This window comes from Amblyomma americanum, chromosome 1 (genome assembly GCF_052857255.1).
Source record: "Amblyomma americanum isolate KBUSLIRL-KWMA chromosome 1, ASM5285725v1, whole genome shotgun sequence".
Lineage (NCBI taxonomy): Eukaryota > Metazoa > Arthropoda > Arachnida > Ixodida > Ixodidae > Amblyomma > Amblyomma americanum.
In genome coordinates, this window is record NC_135497.1 from 446108659 (window position 1) to 446131092 (window position 22434).

The following is a 22434-nucleotide window of genomic DNA, read 5'->3' on the forward strand; positions in this document are numbered from 1 at the left end:
GCCCTCCGTGAGACCGAATGCTGACAACGTCCCTGCGGAGAAATTCCCGGCACGGTGGGCGCATTCTCAAGTGAGAAAACCCAACCGGAACCCTCAGGGGCAAGCTAGGCTTAGCTCGGCGCTGCCGAGCGAGGCCGCGCTACGCGTCTGCATGGATTCTGCGTTGTCGACGACCGCTACGCGGATGCCCGCTGTGTTGCCACCTGACGCAGCCTCCACGTCCTCGCAATCGTCAGCGCCTCTGGGCCTCCAGCCTGCGCCGTCTTCCAATGCTACGACTTTGGCCTGTGACATGGACTGCTCTACCGCCTCCGTGCCCGTGGCACTCCCTCAAGAAACTTTGCCCGTCGCGCCAGTTCAGTATTCCCACCAAGGGCCGTCACGAGCGTCTGAGCCTTCTCCACGGATGCCTCCCGTGCGTCAAGGTTCTCTTCCGCCTGCTGCGAACTCGTTCCGCGTTACCATCAAGCCTACATTGCGCTTTGATATGACTGCCATCCCTGCCCGGAATGTTCACGCCACAATTGACCACGCTCTTGGCTCTTCGAACTACTGCGGGTTTGTCGTCCATCGCCCATCTAACACCATCACGGTAAACTTGTCATCCTTGATGGACGCCCAGAAACTTTGCGCAGGTACGCGGATCCCCCTGGATGACAGCAAGCATATCCCGGTGCAAATTTATTTTGCATCTGGTCCTGACACGCTCCGCTGCATGGTTTATCATGTCGACAGCACGAGCCCTCCCGAGGAGGTGCGCGCAAATATTCGCTGCTCAACTCACGTTGTACTGCAAGCACGGCCTATGGGTCGCCGGGGCTCATACCTGCTTATCCTGCAAGGCCCGTTGACTCTCCCGAAGTACCTTACCTACTACGGTGCGATCGTCAAACCACAGCCCTTCCGACCTCGTCGTATTTATTGTTATCACTGCCACAAAGAAGGACTTATGCAAAATACCTGCCCTAATCCAGCAGCTGTGGCCGACATGAATGAACCAACAGTTCCTTGTGCCCTGTGCAAATCACCGGACCATGCTCCCCCGCTTGTCCAAAGAAGAAGCAGGCGAAGACGTTTCACCAGTCGCCTGCAAAAATGGATGTTCCTACAAGTAATCGCTTTGCAGCTCTCGCATGTGACGACAACGACTTCCCTGAACTTCCTTTATCTGAGCCCGCTGCTCACCATACGTCTCCTCATCAGCGTACATATGCACAAGCGGCTCACCTTCCCGGATCAAATGGTACGCCAAAACGTCCAATGCATCCATCACATGTGGATACCACAGATGAAGACACAGCTTTAGACAATGCAATCGCGGAGGCTCGCCGCTGACTAGACGAACTCACCCAGCGCCGGGAACAGCGTCGTTCTCAATCCTCTCGAAGAATTCTAATAACTCGGGAGCAATCATCAGAGGAATCACCTAGGGTAAGCACTGGCCCACAATCAGGTGCCGACCACCTGTTAGCCGTGACTACCCCCACAGTGGATAAGATATTAGCGCTGATGATGCAGGTGACATCCGTCATCGTGGAAGCTATTCGGCCTCGTCATGGATTGCGCATCATCATCGGTGGTGGTGCAGTGGAACTGTCGAGGATTCACTAATAAGGCCTCTGAAGTGAACATCCACCTTCGCGGCGAAAAGCTGAGAGCATGGGCGTTCCTACTGCAAGAGCATAATGCACTCCCACGCCTTTCAGGTTTCTGCGCATATCATTCACCCTCTATCCCGGATCGCCGTTGCACCGCCTCCTCCCTCAGCCCAGGTAAATCTGCAGTTTATATTCACAGTTCAGTTCCTACCTCGACCTTTCACGGTGGTGCAACACACGTCAAGAGGTTATCGCCCTTCTCGTAAAACCTGCACGCACACCCCTTGTCCTAGTTTCTTTTTATAGTCGTCCTGGCTCCGCATCTCCCAATCTGGGATGGGTTAGTTTTCTACGTTCTACCAACTCGCGTATCCCTATTCTAGTTGGTGGTGACTTCAACGCCGCACACACTGCGTGGGGTTACCCATCGGATTCCTCAAGAGGTGCACACATCCAGGGGAGCTTTTCGGATCATCCCTTTCAACTTTTAAACCACCCGAATACTTCTACCCGCCCACGAGGTGGCCCGTATTCACCTGATTTGACTTGGTGGTTAGGCCCCGGTAACCCTCGTTGGGCTGTTGATTCTGATACTTGGGGTAGCGATCACAGCCCTATTTTTATCTCCCTCACGCCTACGCGTCTACGGAAAATACGCCCCACTGCACGAATAACATCATGGGACTCTGTACGCGCAGACAATCACTTATCTACATTCAACCCCTCTTCAGCACTGTCTACTCTCTCTGCTGTTCTCGCTACTCACACTATTACCACTACTGTAAATGAAGACGACCCAAACCCGGACATACACCTCTTGAATCTGTGGTCTCTTCGTCGCCAGGCGGATCTTTACGCAACTCGTCACCCCGATGACCCTTCGGCTCTTCCTACTCTTCACCGCGCTACCGCACGGGCGCGGCGCTATGCAAAGCGGCTAGGCAGGCAACGCTGGGCTGCATGGTGTGCCCGCCTGTCCTCTACGCAGGGCAATCGAACTCTTTGGAGAGTGTTTCACGCCATGGAGCGCCCTTCTCAGGTTGCAGATTACACAGAGAGTATTCGTCTCGCGCTAAATGTGGATGGGGACACATTTGCACAACAAGCGGCCTGTCAATTTTTTCTAAACCATGACTGCACCACTACGTCTCCACCTGACTTATCGGTTACAGAGCCCTCCGATGGGATTACTTCTGACCTCATCATGGCAGAGCTGCTGGCCTCCATTGAACGTTTAAAAACTACTACTACTCCCGGGCACGACGGCATACCTAACTCCTTATTCCGTAACTTGGAAGGGAGGGCTTTGCAAACCCTACTTGGTACTTTTAACGAAGTGTGGCTTTCTGGCGTCATGCCGGGAGACTAGAAGCATTCTATTGTGGTTCCATACCCAAGTCAGGTCAGCCTCCAGTATCTCTCTCGGCTCTTCGTCCAATTTCCCTTACGCGTACCATCTGCAAGCTTTATGAAAACATTCTAGCCGCACTCTTGTTGTGGTGGCTGGAATCCCATGATTGTCACCGAGATTCCCAAATTGGTTTCCGCCCAAAAAATTGCAACGGAAGACGGCCTTGCTACTTTGGCTGCTGACGTGTTTGACCACTCTCCGCAGTCACCTTGTACGAACCGTAATCGCTACAGACATAACAAAGGCATATGATAACATCCTTCACTCTGCCATTCTTGCCTCCCTTCAAACTCTTGGTCTCCCTCACCGGTTCCTCCTCTCCATTCACGCCTTTTTAGCAAATCGAACCTTCAGCGTGCGTGTCCACGGAAAGCCATTTGGTAACTTTACTTCCAATAGAGGAGTGCCGCAGGGCTCCGTTCTCGCCCCCACATTATTTAATGTGGCTTTAATTCCTCTTATTCGAGACCTAGAGTCCATCCCTTCTATCCGCGTGCTTGCGTATACCGATGATATAACCTTGTGGTGCTGTCATCCAGATGCGTCTATTCATCAGTCGGTCCTTCAACACGCGCTGGATGTATTGACATCTCGCCTCCCACCTCTGGGTCTAACACTCTCTCCTACTAAATCAGGTTTTATTGGAATTGGAAATAAAGCCGGCTTACGGAAAGCTCCCCCTTTAAATTTTACGGTACATAATTCTCTGATTCCTCAGGTAGAAACTGTTCGCATTCTTGGTCTTCTCCTCCATACATCTGGGACTGGCACCCGTGGCTGACAGCCACCCGTAAATCGGCTCACGCTACTCTAGGTCTGATTCGTCGCATAGCTATGCGGTCTGGTGGCGCACGTGCTCATACAGCCCGCCAGCTTGTGCGCTCTATCCTTCAGCACACGGATAGTATATCATGCACAATTTCAACGTCTCACCCGCAGACAGTGGGACTCCCTTGAAGCTATCAATCGTGAGGCTATGCGCGTCATAACATATCTGCCTCGTTTAACACCCATACCTGTGCTACAGGAGTTCGGTCAGCTTAATACACTCAGTGAAATCATCGACCAACGGGTGGCAAATAGAGCTCGGAAACAGTCTCTCAGACTTCATCGTTTAAAGACACTTCCACCGTGGTCCTATTGCCAGCTCACTGGCAATCACCCCACTGTTTCCCCGTCGGTATCAGCAGCGTATCTGCCTGTAGGGTGCATATTATACACGGATGCATCACATTCTGCAGAGAGGGGAGTTACTGCTGTGTATAGTCCATCTCATCCGCATCTCAACTCTCACGCGACGTATACTGCGGATACGTGCACTCCCCTGGCATTGGAACTTCAAGCCATTTATAATGTCATTGCTTCCCTTCCGCTCGTTCCAACATTCAATACAGTTCATATTTATACCGACTCCCGCGCCGCCCTTACACAGCTTAAGGCTGTTCGACGGATGTTCCAGATTTCACAATCAATTCATGTGCTCTGCGCAAAGTATCCATGTCATGTGCGCATACACTGGATTCGCGGCCATGCCCAGGATCCGCATAACATTCAAGCGGATGCTAGGACTCATCTTCATACATTAGACGATCCGCCACCTTCCCCTCTTCACCCAGATCCGTTCCTGTCCCATGTTTCTGATTCCGAAGTTCTGCGCCAGCGAACAGGCGCTCTAATTCCTCCGTGTTCGCACCCTCTTCCCCGTAGTCTTACTCGGCAGGAGGAGGTATCCGTGCGCCGGATTCGGGCAGGGGCGGCTCTGACAGCATCTGTCCGTTATCGGTGGTGTGCCAAAGATCTGCCAGCACCTGGCAGGTGCCCTCACTGTAGCGCTGCACCGGACATTTGTGATGTGCGGCACTTGTTGTGGACGTGCCCAGCGACGGCTGCTATAAGAAAACGGCTCCTCAGGGAGGTGGGCCTGCGGTGGAACCGCGAAAGTGACTACGTGAAGTGGACTATGGACAACCGTTTCATTAGCAACCTCTGCGACTACCTCAGCGCAACGGTTCTTCACTCCTTCTTTTAACTTTCAATCCCATGCATTCCTCCCCCCCCCCTTCCTTTTTCAACTTATGCCTCATGGCACAATTCTCGAATAAAAAAAACGACAGTCTATAGACAATCTATAGATATATGGCAATACACTTTTAGTATAAACGTTTGTCTATACACAGTTAATAGACGATGTATAGACAAAACAAAATTTCTATTGGAAGGCAATCGACTCTGTACGTGTCTACAGACTGTCTACAAACCATTTTCATAAAGGTAGGCTAGCATTTTCTAAGGCCACGAAGAGGAGCACGTACTTTCCTTGTTGACCTGCCTCGGGAAAACAGACGCGGCATGGTGTGCTAGCGTCAGGCCTTGAGTCCACGATTAAACGGGTTACCTACACCGCTGACATCGTCGTATACTGTCCGGCAGCTGTGTCAGATGGTGAGCGCACCTATATACGATCTGGCTAGACGACGACGCCGGCACTTCTCCGAACTGTTTTCCCCAAAGTATGATACGGCATTGTACGGGAATTTCCATCACCAGGAAAGGCTGATTGTGCTCGTGTAAAATGCGTTTCAACCTAGTGGAGTGAGTTCGCCAAACTCGCTATACCAGGCGATTATTTTGCAGCCAATTATGTCGGTGAAGTTAACCGTGTGACGCTGCGCAAGTGACTCTAAACGCGAGTGCCACTCGTTAAAAATTATAATTTGGCCCGTGTGACAGAAGTATTACAGACTCACTAAACTTTAGGAGCTTCCGCAATTAATTCTTCATTACGCTTAAGAGCGAACAGGCAACGAATTAGTAGCGGCGAAAACACGGCAAATCACTGCGCAAGAGTGCGGTTCGGCGTGTGCAAGGAGATTTCGGGGAACGAATATATCTTTAGCACTGTAATTATCGGTCAGTGATTCCCGTTTATGCAAACATGATTTTGAGGTATGAAAAAAACCAAGTACCGCAAAAAATACCTTGAATTTCAATTTAATATTGCAAAGGAAATAGATTGTCTTCACATTCATGGGACTGTTGAGATCTATTGCTCCTCGCCAAGTAAACACCGCCACGCAAAGAGGAATATATAGATAAGCGCGTATGATACTCTGTGCTATCATATTTCACTGCATGGACTAGCGTAGCACTTATATATTGCTCGTATTGTTCCCTTGATTTATTTAGTTAAAGATATTGAGCTTATGCGGGAAAACTTTGGGACGTAGCCGAATAACGTTACTAGCAGACAATGGCGCACCTTTATATTTACCAAGTAATAAATGTGCGATTGCATTTGATTTTCGCAATTCTCTGAGGCAAAATTTGTTCATCTCTGCTATGCGATGGATGCGCAGTAGCCTTCAAGTATGGTTATATATATATATATATATATATATATATATATATATATATATATATATATATCAAACGAGTTTATCAAACGAGCCTCTCATTTCCTTAACTTTTTCTGCTAATAGCTTAACGAGGGTCTCGGCTCTGGCAGTCTTCATGCCATAGGTAGCATAAGAGGGCTCTTGCACAGTTTCCGCCCTCGCCATTAGAGGACGTTCACGTCACACTCGCGATATTACCGGACGTGCTACGTCCACCGCTATGGACGAGGGTGGCGCTGGTGAACACTCTCAAGGTTCGCTTACACCCAATGAACATAAATACCCACGAGAGCAGCAGATTGGACCGCCGTCGCAGTGGCTCCGTTGGTAGCACCGGACGCGATGTTCGGAGGTCGTTGGTTCGAATCCCACAGGCGGCATGGTTGTTTTTCTGTTGCTTTATAATTTTCTTTAAGCGATAGATTAATCGAAGTATTATTATCCCATTGATCGGCACTACACATTTAAAAAATAAAATAAACATTCCGCTATGCACCTTGGTTTTGGTGACAGTTGGCTCCCTTCATCAGTTTGTCAAACAAGACCCTCATTTCCTTAGCTTTGTCTGCTAATAGTTTAACGACGGTCTCGGCTCTGACAGTCTTCATGCCATAGGTAGCATAAGAGGGCTCTCGCACAGTTTCCGCCCTCTCTGTTAGAGGGCGTTCCACGTCACACTCGCGGTAATACAGGACGTTCTACTTCCGCCACTATGGACGAGGGTGGCGCTGGTGAACACTCTCAAGGTTCGCTTACACAAAATACACAAATTTTATGAGATTTAAAGACAAAGGGCGTATCCTTTTTGCCAGTTCCAAGCTTAAAAATTCTTCCTTTTCTGTCCGTGAGGACTACTCTGCACGCGTTCGCTTGGCAAGGAAGAAACTTTTTTCGTATGGTCAGCAACGAGGTGGCTCATTTAAAATCCGTTTTGATAAGCTCATCATGAACAACAAACAGTTTGTGTACGATGCTGTTAAAGATTCTGTGGTTGAATTAAATTTATAGCGCTCACCGCAGGCACACAGGTCCTTTATGCACCAATGTTTCCAGAATCGCACGCGTGCAGCCCCTGCCCCAACCGATAAATCAGTTTCCGTTTTACTAACAAATATCCGAAGTTATTTTCCAAAGAAAGAAGCTGTTGAAGCTATATTGCAAGACAACAGCACAGATATTGCCATCTTTACTGAAACGTGGCTCACACCTGATATACTGAATGACGAACTTTTCCAAGATAAGCAATCCTTCACTTGTTTCCGTCGTGACAGACCACGGCGTAGGGGAGGCGGCGTGATGGTTCTTGTTAAAAGTATTCTGGTCTCTTCTGCTATCGCAGTCAATAGTAAAAGCGAAATCATTTGCGTGAACGTTTCTCTTGCTCATTGCACTAATATAATAATTGCATGTTACCGAACACCTCACTCCGATCATTCCTTCATCGACGACTTAAGTATCATTCTGCTCGACATAAATAAACAGTTTCCCAATGCCAACCTCATAGTTAGCGGCCATTTTAATTTCCCAGACATCGACTGGGATAGTCTAACCGCATCTTCCCGCCATTCCAGAGAATTTTTGGACCTTATATTCTTTCGTTTGACCTCTCTCAAGCAGTCAAAATACCAACTCGGGGCACCAACATCCTAGATCTTGCTCTTGCATCTAATCCTGATTTAATCCAGTCTTTGTCATCCATCGCCGGTCTCAGCGATCATAGCATAGTGTTGTTCAACTTTTCAGTTCGCATTACTTCACGACAACGCTCAGTGAAACACATACGTGACTACAAAAAAGCCAATTTTTCTAAAATCAATGAGGAACTAGCCAAATTTCTTCTCCACTTCGAACAGACTGCTTCTTTCAGGTCTATTGATGACAACTGGTCCATGTATAAAGAAAAAATCACCTTATGTACCCCTCGTTTGCATTCGTGGTGATGCCGTAAAACCATGGTTTACCAACTCTTTAAGAAGTCTGTGCAATAAGAAAAAACGATTATTTAGAGAAGCTAAGAGCTCCAACTTAGCGTCTAAATAGGAGAAATACTTTAGCTGTCTGAGAAATTATACCAAGTTGCTTAAGAGCACTAAACAAAACTTTTACAACAATGACCTGCTCGATATCCTTCGAAACAATCCAAAAAAGTTTTGGACTATTTTAACTCCAGGTCGTAGCGGTTCACATAATATATCTTTATTAGATCAAGATGGTTGTCATGTTCCAAATGAGCTTCGCTCGGACGTAATGAATACGTACTTCTCATCTGTTTTCACCAACGAACCAGCCGTAAACATTCCTACATCACAGAGCCTAAATATATCTGAAATGCCACCTGTTAGTATCTCAGCCGAAGGAATATGTAGACTTATTGAAGATTTAAAGGTATCAAGTGCTCCTGGGCCCGACAACATTTCTGCGAAAATTCTTAAAGGTACCAAAGTAATATCCAGTCATTTCCTGCAAATCATTTTTACGCAATCCATTTCTAGCGGCCAAATCCCGTCTGAGTGGAAGATTAGCCGAGTCATGCCTTGCTTTAAGGCAGGTAACCGCTCTGATCCATCAAATTATCGTCCCATCTCGCTAACATGCATTGCGTGCAAACTACTTGAACATATTATTTACTCCCAAGTAGCTAATCACCTCGATAGAAATTCTTTTTTCTTTCCAAACCAACACGGATTCCGTTCAGGCTACTCATGTGAAACTCAACTTTTCGAATTTACGACTGACCTCCACCTAAACCTTGACTCCTTGTTTCAAACAGATATTATCTACCTCGATTTTACGAAAGCTTTCGACCGAGTTCCTCACCAGCGCCTCTTGGCTAAACTTTCCTCCCTTTCACTGCACCCGCTGATATTATCATGGATTTGCAGTTTCCTAACTAATCGTTCGCAATACACCGTCATCAACAACCATCCTTCTACCGTTACTAAAGTCACCTCTGGAGTACCTCAGGGCTCAGTTCTTGGGCCGCTCCTGTTTCTTGTCTTTATCAATGACCTTCCTGTCGGCATTTCATCATCCATCCGTTTGTTCGCAGATGATTGCGTTCTTTACCGCCGTGTTAGCACTACGAACGACCAGTCATTGCTGCAGGACGACCTGAACTTGATACAAAGTTGGTGCTCGACCTGGCTCATGAAACTGAACGAAACTAAATGCAAGTTTATGCACGTGTCCCGTAAACGATCTAACCTGCACTTTTCTTACACGCTAAACAGGACCGCGCTATCTGAAGTTGAATCCTACAGATACCTCGGCATAGAAATAACAAGTGATTTTAACTGGTCGAAGCACATAACGTCCCTTGCTGCTAGCGTTCCTAAATCACTAGGATTCATCAGACGATCGCTCACATTTTCTCCCCCTAAGGTTAGACTAATCGCATACGAAACTTTCATCCGCACTAAACTTCAATATGCATCGAGCATTTGGAATCCCCATCAAAAGTATTTAACACATATGTTAGAGGCCATTCAAAATCGAGCCGCTCGGTTTATAATATCAAATTATGATTCTCGGTCGAGTGTTACTAATATCAAATCCTCTGTTGGTTTACCTTCCTTGGCATCCCGTCGTAAGATAGCAACACTCTGTCTATTTCATAAACTTTATTATAATTTTCCCCAACTGCGTGAGAGCCTAATTATGCCCCCTTTAAGATCATCGCGACGTTTGTATAATTGCCGTAGTATTCAACGCCTTCATGGTTCAACCAATGCGTTCAATTCCTCGTTCTTGCCAGCTGCCATAGCCGAGTGGAATGTCCTTCCAGACAGTGTTGTGAATGAAGTTAATTCCCTAAAATTTAAACAGATGTTAATTGATTTATTCCCCAACTAATTCCTGTTGAAGGCCCTTTTTTCTTTTTTTCTTTACTCACTTACTTGCTTGTTTTTCTTTTGAAGTGTTCACAGTTGTATCTACATGTGTTAAGTTTATGTTCCAATTTTGTTCTTTGTGACATGATTACTGTTCGCCCCCCCCCCTTATGTAATGCCCCCTGGGGCCCTTAAGGGTAAATAAATTATGATTATGATGATGTTGAAACATAAATACCCACGACAGCAGCAGATTGGACCGCTGTCGCAGTGGCTCAGTTGGTAGATCACCAGACGCGATATTCGGAGGTCGTGGGTTCGGATCCCACCGGCGCCATGGTGGTTTCTCTGCTGCTTTATAATTTTCTTTAAGCGATAGATTAATCGAAGTGTTATTATCCTACTGATCAACACTACACATTTAAAAGTAAAATAAACATTCCGCTATGCACCTTCGTTTCGGTGACTGTTGGCTCCCTTCATAAGTTTGTCAAACGAGCCCCTCATTTCCGTAACTTTGTCTGCTATTATATATATATATATATATATATATATATATATATATATATATATATATATATATATATATATATATATATATATATATATATATTAAGGAAGCTAACAGTCACCGAAAGCAAGGTGCATAGGGGAATGTTTTTTTTTATATCTAGTGCCAATCAATTAGTTTTCTTTAAAAGAGAAAATTACTTATAAAGCAGCAGAAAAAACAACCATGCCGCCGGTGGGATCCGAACCCACGACCTCCGAATATCGCGTCCGGTGCTCTTACCAAATGAGCTACGGCGACGGCTGTCCAATCTGCTGCTTTCGTGGGTATTTATGTTTTCCGTGTAAGCGAACCTTGAGAGTGTTCACCAGCGCCACCCTCGTCCATAGCGGTGTACGTAGCACGTCCTGTAAAGCTGGAACCGCATGGCGCGTTTTCCGCGAGCGAAAAACGCGACGCGCGGCGAACGCCCGCGTTGCCGCCGACGCGTGAGCACCCGCACGAAAAAAGAGAGCGGCGCTTTCGCGCGACCCGCGGCGGTGGATCAGTGGTTATTGCGCTCGGCTACTGATCCGGAGTTCCCGGGTTCGAACCCGACCGCGGCGGCTGCGTTTTTATGGAGGAAAAACGCTAAGGCGCCCGTGTGCTGTGCGATGTCAGTGCACGTTAAAGATCCCCAGGTGGTCGAAATTATTCCGGAGTCCTCCACTACGGCACCTCCAATTCTTCCTTTCTTCTTTCACTCCCTCCTTTATCCCTTCCCTTACGGCGCGGTTCAGGTGTCCAACGATATATGAGACAGATACTGCGCCATTTCCTTCCCCAAAAAACCAATTATTATTATTATTATTATTATTATTATTATTATTATTATTATTATTATTATTATTATTATTATTATTATTATTATTTCGCGTCGCGGCGGCATGCTCTCTGCCAGCGAGATAAATTCGAAAACGACGGGTAAACATGCCAAGTTCACACGCTTGTCGAGGCGAATGTACATAGAACAAGCAGGGCAACCACATCACGTGTGCACAGATTCAGATTTGGTACATACCGTCTACGCTGAGGGCATCTGCTATATAGCTCGCCAAGCCTGGCCACGTTTCATGTTGTTTTTGTAGTTGCGGTCGCGTACGTCCTACAGGACGCGACGCTTCTCCATTCAAGTTATTAGGGCCTAGTTGAAGGTTGCTTTGTCCATTTCAGGTGAACACGATTCGCGAACGAAATCACGGTAGCACGTGTTTTCTTTGACGCATGCGCAAGTTCAGCCGAGAAAAAAAAATTGCACCAAAGAGGTTCCGTCGAGATGCGCATAGAGCAAGGCCATCTGGTGGCAAAACCAAAAACCCAAAATGCCACGTGACCAAATGTCACGTGACTTACCTGAACTCTGATTGGCGGACGCGCCGCGTGAGGCGTTTTTTTCTACTCCGAGTAGGAGCACGCGGCGGCGCGATTTCGTAACGGATCATACTGGGCACGCGTCAAAATGACGCGCGCGTCCCACCATCCGCGCGTCAATCGCGCCTGAAATAGCGCCATGCAGTTCCGCCTTAAACCGCAGGTGTGACGAGAAACTATATATATATATATATATATATATATATATATATATATATATATATAGGTTTAAGAGAAGCGGGCACATCTACAGAGACACATTTATTTATCAACGTTTCGACCGCGGTGCGGTCTTCATGACTGTAGTGGTATCGAGCCTCCAGAATGTTTTATGTTTGTGAGCTGCAGAGGAGGGAGAAAGGAGTAACAAGCAAGTAGGAACAACAGTTGAAAAATTCAACAAAAAATAAAAATGGGGGTGCGGGGTGCAGACAGGAACAAGATTCGGGGAGGTAGCAAAAAGTAGAAAGAAAGGAAAAAGGGGGCGGAACTAGTAAGGAAGGACGGTCAAAAAAGGAGATAGCGAAACGAGGGAAAGGGGGAGGAAGACGGTGCCCGCGATATGGGCAGCGCGGCAACCACAGGCGTACGAAAGCAAAACGTGCAAACAAGACACACAAACAAAATGCACGAACACAAAGATGGGCGCCGCTGCAGATTGGAGGCCAAAGAGGCGCCGCTGCGCGAATGAAACTGGCAGCGACGAACAGGCCAAACGAGGCGCCCTTTAGGGGGTCTAACTAATTTCCCGTGAGCCGAAGCCTGGAACATTAGGGAAGGAGTGGGCTACATTGTAACGAGCACATGTGTAAACACTTACACAGGGGGTCTGGGTTTCACTGAACAGCGCATTCCTTTCCCTGGGCGGGTCGTTGAACCGGCTTCGTCGGGAATACTTGTTTGTAGTGGAGGAGGGCCGGGCTGTGTACAAAGATTTCAAGTTTCTGGAAAAAAAGTAAGAAAGAAACGTCAAAGATGATCAGTACTGCACGAGGGAGGATATTATGCGTTAATTGGAGCACCGGGATATTTAGGGGGTTACAAGGCCGTTATATACCGGCATAACCAAGCGTCATTGAGCCTCATCAACAAAACCACAGGCCCGAACGTTTAGAGAAACTGATCTGAGTGCCAGACACGATGCCAAGCTGATCATGGATATAGTTTTGTCTGGGCTTCGTTTATCAGTGCAGAAAAAAAACAATATGATCAGTATATGAAAGATCTTTGGCTCAACTATCCAAAACAGTAAAATCATTGGTATTAATCTTACGTGGAACACCGGGCCCAAACAAAGCGGCTCGAGGTAACGAGCAAAGAACAACGGAGAAATCAGACAGCTCCTAGCTTCACGGAAGACCGGACTAGCACAAGCACAGAGAGATGGCCATTAATAATCAAGCGTGTATAACAACTGCTGTAGCAAAGTCGCACCCCTTTAAGTACAGTTGATCCAACATTGACGCTTTCCAAAAGACAAAACAGATACGAATGGGGGACATGATTAAATGCCTTCGCAAAGGTCATTCTGCGACGAAGCAAGCTGCTCATGGAAGCAGGAGCAAGATTCGAGAATTGTACGTGCAGTGTGTAGGATGTTTTGAATAGAGCGGTCTCTCAAACTGCACGTCTGGTGAGACCCAGTGAGAGCTGACATCACTTATAGAAGCGAAAGCTTTACCAGGCTATGTTGGCTGTTTCGTGTGATCAGAATGTGTCCGCAGCCACTGTGGGGAACAAGACACATAGAACGTCTAAAAAGTGGTTATAATCGAAGGAGGAGGATGTGAGGATGAGGCGCAAAAAAATTGGGGACGATCAGAGGACTAGTAAAATTATTAAAGGCAGAAAATTGGCCAAAAGTGGGCCTGGTCGGAAACGAGTGGCGCAAAATTTGAATCTCAGAAAGTGCAATACCACGTGACGTACACGTGTTAGTACAAACGTGGGCGGAGCCTACGAGTGGCCCCAATTTCATTCAATGTCTGGAAAGTGAATTCCGATGATGAGACGATGTGGTGAGGAGTATAATATCATAACGTGAGAGTCAATATAGATGAATTAAGGCGAATTAAGCATACTTGATGTGCTTCCATGCGATTGCAATGTTACTTGATGAAGCATTGAGGGACCGGATTAGAGTGGTGTAATTGTGAATAAAAGCTATTAATCGTGAATGAAATAAATTCATTGTGAGTGAATTAAATTTTCTAAATGCAAATCGGGTGAATTATTTGTAAATTAATTTTTAATTATTTGTGAATTATAGTTAGATAAGTGTTAATTAAAGTCAATCAATTCTGAATGTAGATTAATTAAGGTGCATTCATTCTGAATTAAGGCGATTTACGTATACTTGATGTGATTCAGTTTGGCTGCAATATTATTTAATGACGCATTGCGTGACTGGATTAGACTGGTATAATTGTGCATAAAAGTAATTAATTGTGAGTCAAATGTTTTAAGTGTGAATCAGTGATTTAAATGTGACTCAAGTGAAATAACTTTGAATCAGTTGTGAATTAGGGTTACTTGAGTGTAAATTAATGTGAATAAAATGTGAATGTGGTGAATTAAATGTGAATTTTTGTGATATAAGCGCCAATCAGAGGCAAAGAGGAGCAAAGAGAGACGACGAGTGCCGAGGAGGCGTCAAAGGTTTCGCATTACTCTAATGCGGTTGCCGCAGTGGCCTCTAACGTTTCTGCAGTCAATTTGACAAAACTTTAGCGAAATTTTTTTACTCCCCACTTGGCAACGTGCTGAGCCTTAAGGCGTCCACAGAGAGAAAGAATTCTTCTGAATGAAATGCAGGGGCAGCTGAACAACACCGTGTATGAATTCACAAAGACGGAGATTATTTCACACCCCCTTGTCACTCAGCTTTCATTGAATATCACCTCCAGTGTCAGATTAGAAGTCGCGTGACTGTGCTCACCAGGTATAAAGCAAAATCGAAAGGCCATCAGAATCGGAGAAGCCCTACTACAACAGGAAAAAATACCATTCGGTGATTTTGTAGGAATCTACAATGATAGAAACGAGTATATCGATGTGTTTGCCAGGTATCCAGGATCAGTTCACGAAGCTAAGATTCCCAGAAACAGTTTTATTATGAGGATGCAGAAGACAAGTGCCGAGGTAGGAATGAATAATTGCTTATGCGCAAAACACAGATATTCCGCGCAAAAGTGAATAATCTGCATGGATATAAGTGAGGCAATGAATTTAGAGAAACGTGCATGCATTCCGTTTGGCATCTCAAAAACAACTTATTTCATTTTCTATATTATGGTACAATTTTTTATATGTGGTACAGTTTTGTATGTGGTACAGAAAAATTATTGTCATGTAATATATGCATGGCATACCTTAATTTTCCAGCTAAATTTAGAGATATGTTTAATTAACAAGTCACACACAAAGAAATAATGCGCATCTGTTTTTGAAGGCGGACATTTGCTTCCAGATTCGGCATACCCCTAGCTGCCCTAGCTACTCACACCATGCAAAAGCTCTGCAAAAGGGCTGGCAGGATACCAAGAGAATTACAACCGGATGCATAGCCTGCAGAGTGTTGTAGTTGAAAGGTCCTTCGCGCTGCTGAAGAAGCGATTCAGGCGGTTCTTTTATGTAAATGCCATCTCCATCAAGCAGGTCGTTCTCATTATTATTGGAGCCTTTGTTCTACACAACTGGTGCATGCGCTACAATGATGATGAAGAGGATGATGATGAGGTGGCAGTACCAGGGCTGAATGTCATTGCACAGAATGATGACAGTGGCATTGAACCATGCCCATCCACATTCAGAGACTGCATTGCAAGGATGCTGTAGACATTGCTTTCCTAACTGTTCATAGCGTTTTGGTAAGCCAGCTGTAGTATTTTCGAAGTTGAGCGTATCTTGCATATGTGTTCCTTTTCCTAAGTATACTTGCTCAGCCTGTTTAAATGTACTTTCAAAGTGCCTGCTTCAAAAATGTGTTTTTTACCATTTCTGGGTAAGTTGTGAAGGAGCACGTCTTATCTTGACACTGTCTTTAATGTGTGTGCACTGAGGCATATATAAAATCTGTTCGTAGACTTGTTTCAAATGCTCAAAAATCCCATGAAAGCGGTGCAATGTGTATATACATTTTGATCCATTTGTTATACTCATGATACAACCAGGGTGAAAGATATATGTTGATGCACTGTAGAATTAATTTGTTTCATTATATGTACTCCATTTGTTTGTAATGCTGACAAATCATGTGTGAAAGATGCATGTGTCTTTTTTCACTGTATTATTAATTTGCAATATTATATGTGTTCCACTTGTTCGTCGTCCTAGCAGAAAATCGAAATTGTTGGGTTTAAGGCACTGAAGCGACGCATATATGGGCTTTGAGGGGCACCGTAGTGGAGGGCTCCGGATTAATTCGGACCACGTGGTGTACTTCAACGTGCACTGCCACTGCACAGAACATGGGCATTTTCGTACTCCACCTTTATCAATAAGAGGCCGCTGCAGCCACGATGATACCTTTGACCTGAGGATCAAGAGCCAAATTCCAAAGTCATTGAGCCACCCGGCTAACAAGTCCAGTGTTACAGATGCATGCTTGTGTAAATCTATAAGATATTCAAAAAATTTACGTGCTGGGGCACATGATGACTCAATAAGAAGTATTGTATGAACTAGCACGTACATTCATTCATAAATGAGGTTGTTCTTTTTTTAAGGTAAAGTGCATAGACGGAGGCAGCATAGACAATTTTATTATCTTTGCGTTTATTGAAGCGTTTAGTACAACACACAAGTGGAAGTGAGGTTTCTGGTGTCCCTGACAAAACCCCTTAATACAAACCATATTGTCTCTGTGTATTTTGTTTGCAGGACTTGCATAAAAGATGACACATGCAAGAGTCCTTATATCACTTTTTTGTTGAGCACTCCTAAAAGCATAATAACCTTGAAGAGGTAGCCGTTTATGTGCATACCTCTTCTAAGTAGGTCGCTTTAAAGGGACTATGCAACGAATAAAAAGTCTCTTGTAAATGTTTTCATTGCTTAGAAATGATGCTAAGAAACATTCACATTAAACATGGGTCTTCGGAACTGAGCCGGCAATTTATTATGAATTCTTAAAAACCGTGTTTTTTTTTAAATTTCGCGGGCCGAATGGTGTGCTCGTACAGACCAATTCTGAAACTAAAATCGTGAAAATAGACGTCAGTATACCTTTGATATCAGCAGGCCACCACACGCTGTCATTCGCGGGAGCCACGGCAACCACGACGTCACGGGCACACTTCCGGCAGCCGTGAAAATCGTCTGCTCGTGCCGCCGCGCGACCCTTTCGGGCAATCGCGAGCGAGGGCATTGTCTTCGCGTATATGGTTTCAATTTTCCTCTGCCGCCTCCTTCTGTCTTGAGTTCCGGAGCCACTCGCACGACTCTTCGTGCGCACGCATACGGCTCGATGGCCATCGCGGCCGTAAGAGCGAGCAGTCGCGCTCGGATGTCCGGGTTCATTACTGCTAACTAAAACAGACGACAAGTAAAGAAACCCAACGCGCGCCGCAATCCGGGAAGGTGAAGAGGGACCGGAGATGCCGCCACGCCGCCGACGCTGCTGCTGCGGGGGTGCTAGGAGCGACAACCGGAAGTTGCAAAAGGAACTTCAGCGCATGACGTATTCATGGGCGGGGCCCAGTCCCAGAGCTGTTTTCTTTAATTTTGTGTGGTGCCATGCGTGTACGAGTTGAGGGGGGAGAGGAGGAGCGTAATTTTAAATCGTCTATATCTTCGTTGTTATTGATGCTAGCTCAAAAATTCTTGCGTTGGGGTGACGAGTGATGAAATGCCTCTCTCTTCTGTTTTACGTAATCTCAATAAATTTATTGCATAGTCCCTTTAATGTCATATTCATTCTCATGAAGCCGCGGTGGCCGAGTGATTACGGCGCCCTGCTGCCGGCCCTAACGAGGCGGGTTCGATCCCGGCCGCGGCGGTCGAATTTCGATGGAGGCAAAATTCTACAAGCACGCACGCGCGCGCGCGCGCAAGAGTTCCGTGTACTGTGCGATGTCAGTGCACGTTAATGAACCACAGGTGGTCGAAATTTCCGGAGCCTTTCACTACGGCGTCTCTCATAGCCTGAGTCACTTTGGGACGTAAAACCCTCATAACCCAAACCAAATCATACTCATGCAGTCTTCAGAGAAAACTAGTGATTGCACATCTCCCAACCAACATGCACTCCCTTCTGCATACTGTTACAGAGAGCTTTGGGTTATAGCTTGATCACCTCGGCTTATCAGAGGCCAGTTTGCTTCGCTTTCTTTCCTTCAACATGCATTGGAATATTTTTTTTTTCACATCAATGTGTGTTTTGCTTGTCTAAAGATACAATAGGTGAGACATTTAAGGAACTGGATCACGAAGAGAATGCTTGCCCTGTGTGGTCGCAGTGGCCTATGAATATTGATGCCCGAAAAAGCATCGCACTACCAACATTATACAGATATTTACATCATAGAAAAGGCTGTGGTACCTTTTGTTGCTGTCGTCAGCACGCACTGCAAGTGCACAGGATCAGAAACTAACAAGGTTCATTGTGGAAAGTGTGTATGCGGAATATATGTGTGTTAGCATGTATGTGAGACCCCAACTCGGGAGTCAACCATTGTTATCCAGTCCATATAATGGCAACACATTGGTTTTATTACAGAAGAAAAATGCTCTTTTGTTAAAATACATATCTATTTACAAAGCCCACATAAGTATGAAGGGCACGCTTCTTTTCTGTGAAATAAATTAGTCCAATGATGTATGGATTGTCCTAACATAAGTTCTGACCAGGAAATTACGGAACAATAAATATGCATAAAGCTCTGTGACACATTCCAGTAAGCCCTTCCAAAAGAGCGGACCCAATTGCGTCAATAAAAAGTGACAAATATAAATTATGTGTCAGCGCTTTTGGATATTTCATCCCTGTTTAATTTGTCCGTGATATTTTTGCTATTCTAGTTCTTGAGTGAACCAATATTAACTTTTCAAGCTCATTTCATACTGTCTTGCAGGCCGCATACATTGCCAATATGTTAGAGAATAAATACACCTAATTTGTATGTCTTAACCTTATTTAACATCAGGTGAAGTCCTAACAGGGCAAATCGGTTTAAGGAAGAAGCGGCGGCTCAGTGGTTAGGGCGCTCGGGTACTTATCCGGAGTGCCCGTTTTCGAACCCGACCGCGGCGGCCGCGTTTCGACACAGGCGAAACGCTAAGCCGCTTGCGGGCTTTGTTATGCCAGTGCACATTAAACATCACCAGGTGGACGAAATTATTCCGAAGCCCTCCACTACGGCACCTCTTTCTTCCTTTCTTCTTTCATACCCTCCTCTATCCCTTCCCGTACGGCGTGGTTCAGGTGTCCGCCGAGATGCGAGACAGATACTGAGCCAATTCCATTCCACCAAAACCAATTAAAAACCAATTGAAACAACTTTTTAACTCATTCCAACTGGAACCCTATTGAAAAATCTCGTATGTATGCATTACATGTGTCTCATATACACGCAATTATTAGATATGTGTCCACATATGTGCTCGTATATATATATATATATATGTGTGTGTGTGTGTGTGTGTGTGTGTGTGGGTGTGCGTGTGTGTGTGTGAGTGAGTGTGTGTGTGTGTGTGTGTGTGTGTGTGTGTGTGTGTGTGTGTGTGTGTGTGTGTGTGTGTGTGTGTGTGTGTGTGTGTGTGTGTGTGTGTGTGTGTGTGTGTGTGTGTGTGTGTGTGTGTGTGTGTGTGTGTGTGTGTGTGTGTGTGTGTGTGTGTGTGTGTGTGTGTGTGTGTGTGTGTGTGTGTGCGTGCGTGCATGCGTGCGTGCGTGCGTGCCCGTATACATATGTGCTCGTAAGTATATGTGCTCCAACGGCATACGCGTCCCTCGTATGGATACGTGTCATACCTATCCTTCCTATATACGAGGGCCACGTAACCTTCGTACAGATACGAGGGCCTCGACATGGGGATACAATGGCCTTGAAACACGTACTCTGGTGTACAGCTAATAGCTCTGAATATGTAGGCTACCTGAATGAACTTGCAACCCTTCAGTGCAGCAAATGCTGCATCCCAGCACTAAATACCAGGCTGCAGTCAATGAAATAAATTTTCTTGCTGCCTTTATTTTATCATTTTTATCTGACTACAGTCATTGGCTACAGGGCAGGTGCAGGCGATGATTACTTGATGTCCCTCAGCATGTCCGCTATGTGATGACCCCCATAATGCGCAGGTCCACACGGGACGGAGAGGCAAAGAGACACCGTATGGCTCAGTTTAAACAAACAGGTATATTCAATAATTACACATGATTAAGGTTATACATCAGAGGCTGGGGCGTCCGAGCTTACGTGCCGACGACTTCATGGGGGCGATGGAGTGGCTCCGGAGTTGGGCTCGAGCGGTTGCTGGCAGAAGCTGCACGCCGTCGGGCTTCGGCGCTGAAGGCCCTCTTGGCGAACGATGTCGTCCTCAGCTCAGACTTTACTGCATCCGTTTACATGTGCTTTTAAGCACTTGATTAACAAAGGACTAAGGGCGGTCATTTCCAGTGGCCCGCCCAAAGCATCAATTCTCCAATCCAAAATAACATGCGAGATGGGGACCACCCCTTGGGTTGGGCTTAGCCTCGAACCCAGAGTCTGTTAACAATACAAACTAAATAAACAACAAAAACGCCACCACTCTCTCTCAAGTGAGAGTATACACAGGCTCTCTCTTCGGAGCTAATTCACTAGCGCCTGTCTTTCCACATTCTTGGCGAGTACTGCCTGTCCGCCATGACAGGTGTCCGTCACGGCCCTTCTGGGAATGCGCTTTTGTTCACGAGGCACGGCGGGAAGCTGTGGGTGCCTTCCCGGCGATAGCCCACGTCGAAAGGGGAAGGAGGGAAAGAATGTTGTCTTCGCGGTAGCGCATAGCGTCGGCTGTGGTACGGCGCGCTCTGGCCCGCTGACAGCTCCCTTGTCCTGGAATGTGCCCGGAAATTGGGGAGGATAAAGCCTGTTTCCCCGCGGCGGCGGCGGCGGGTCCGGTTGTTCTGGTCGTCACTCAAAGAGCATGGCTGGGTAATTGATGATGCCGCTGTCACGGCGGCGGGTCCCTTCGTTCTGGTCGTCACTCAAAGTGCATGGCTGGGTAATTGATGATGCCGCTGTCATCTGGGTCTCCGTCTACGCCGCGCCGTGGAACGCGGAACCTCGCAGCACACAAGGAATGTCACACTCGCTCACCCTCCAGAAGAATGTTCTCCGAACATTTGAGTCCCTGCAGCTCCCCTTGTCTTTCTGAATCGCCTCGCACAGTGCGTCCGACAAAACACTTTTCGCTGCACTCAACACCACTGCACAACACCAATGCCTCCGCTGTCATAACTGGCGTCTCCAGGGGCAGCACTGATCTTCTTTTACAGATAAACATGAAACTCAGCACCCAAGCCTCTCCTTTCTAGTCCAAACTGGACGAAATAAATTTACCACAGTTACAAAGGAGCTCCCACTTCTAGCACGATCACGGCACAGACAAAAATATAGATAACGAAAGGAAGTAGGGCAGGTTCTGCATGCGCTCCGCATGCTCTCCTGTGAAGGTGTTACTTAATGACAGAAAGGTTTAACTATTAACTCCGATAACTTAACACATACGCATATAGCAATGTTATGAGCTGCGGCATTACACAATTCTAACCAGTTCACAACTCCGCTCTGTTTACGCCATTAGTCCGACTTAGCTTTCCGATTTCGCAGCGGATATCGGCCTTCATGAGTCATACTAAGTAAGTCTGTGCCCCTTTGTCTGCTTTGGGACTCGCGAGGGCTCGTGGCAGGAGCCTCTCCTGGCGTTATCTGCGCGGCAACCTCGCGCGCTTCTTCTTCTAGCAATGCATGAAGTAAATCCGGTGGCATTCCGGCCGTCACCTCGGGCGCCTGCCGAACAAATGCAGGAGAGGGCGTTTCTTGCGAACTATCTGCGCGCTCCGCTTCACTTCTGTCCCCATCAAAATCCGCGCTTTCCCTTTCCTCATTTCGTGAATACTGAACCGGTGCCGACTTGAGGCGATTTGCGTGTATCTTTATCAAACGCCGGTTCACGTCTCGGACTCTGAAGTTTACCGGAGAAAGCTTCTCGACAACCTCGCACGGTCCTCTCCACTTCGTCTGGAACTTACGAGCTAGCCCAATCTGCCTTTGGCAGTTTTCAATGTACACGCTGT